Here is a 217-nt window from a genome sequence, read left to right on the forward strand (position 1 = left end):
ATTTGGAAAGTCCTTTATATTAACTGATTATCACAGAACCACTGGCTCTTAGAATCACCTTTACTGTAATCAATCCAACTAATTACACAACACCTGTTTCATCAGAGATTAGACTACAAACAGTTCAATAATCAATGATTATCATCACCAAAATACAGTATAACAACCAACATCTAGGTACAGGTTAGATAAAAAAATGCTAACCTGAATGCACTGT

This window comes from Cyprinus carpio, chromosome A1, assembly GCF_018340385.1.
Source record: "Cyprinus carpio isolate SPL01 chromosome A1, ASM1834038v1, whole genome shotgun sequence".
Lineage (NCBI taxonomy): Eukaryota > Metazoa > Chordata > Actinopteri > Cypriniformes > Cyprinidae > Cyprinus > Cyprinus carpio.